Source organism: Eimeria mitis, genomic scaffold (genome assembly GCF_000499745.2).
Source record: "Eimeria mitis Houghton genomic scaffold, Emh_scaff6424, whole genome shotgun sequence".
Taxonomy (NCBI): domain Eukaryota; phylum Apicomplexa; class Conoidasida; order Eucoccidiorida; family Eimeriidae; genus Eimeria; species Eimeria mitis.
Genome location: NW_013574591.1, coordinates 1,309 through 1,896, shown reverse-complemented (window position 1 = coordinate 1,896; position 588 = coordinate 1,309). Strand labels below are relative to the sequence as shown.

Here is a 588-nt window from a genome sequence, read left to right as displayed (position 1 = left end):
AATATAAATATAAATATAAATATAAATATAAATATAAATATAAATATAAATATAAATATAAATATATATAAATATATATAAATGTAAATATAAATGTAAATATAAGTATAAATATAAATATAAATATTTATATAAATATAAATATATATACAAAAAAGAAAAAAAACAAAAGGGAACAAAAACAAGAAATAACAAAAACAAAAAATAAAAACAACAAAAAATAAAAAAAACAAAAAAGAAAAAGAAAAAACAGAGAAGACAAAAAAGAATAAAAACATGAACGAATAAAAACAAAAAATAAAAACAAAAAAGAATAAAAAGAATAAAGAAAAAAAAAGGAATAAAAAGAAAAAAGAAAAAGAAAAAACAAAGAATAAAGCAAACGAGAATAAAAGAAAAAGAAACAACAAAGAAGAACAAAAACAAAAAATAAAAAAAATAAAAAAGCAGAAAATAAAAAGAAAAGACAAAGAAGAACAAAGGCAAAAAATGAAAACAAAAAAGAAAAACAAAAAAAAAATAAAAAAAAAAAAAAAGAGTAAAAACAAAAACTAAAACCAAAAAAGAAAAAAAACAAAAAATAAAAAT

At 13.3% G+C, this 588-nt stretch overlaps 1 protein-coding gene across 1 annotated transcript in view; it reads right to left on the bottom strand.

The window, feature by feature from the left end:
* EMH_0087380 (uncharacterized protein) overlaps positions 1-588 on the bottom strand; it is a gene marked incomplete at both ends in the record, with an annotated part of 2,539 nt that overhangs the window by 830 nt on the left and 1,121 nt on the right. The window lies entirely within an intron of this gene.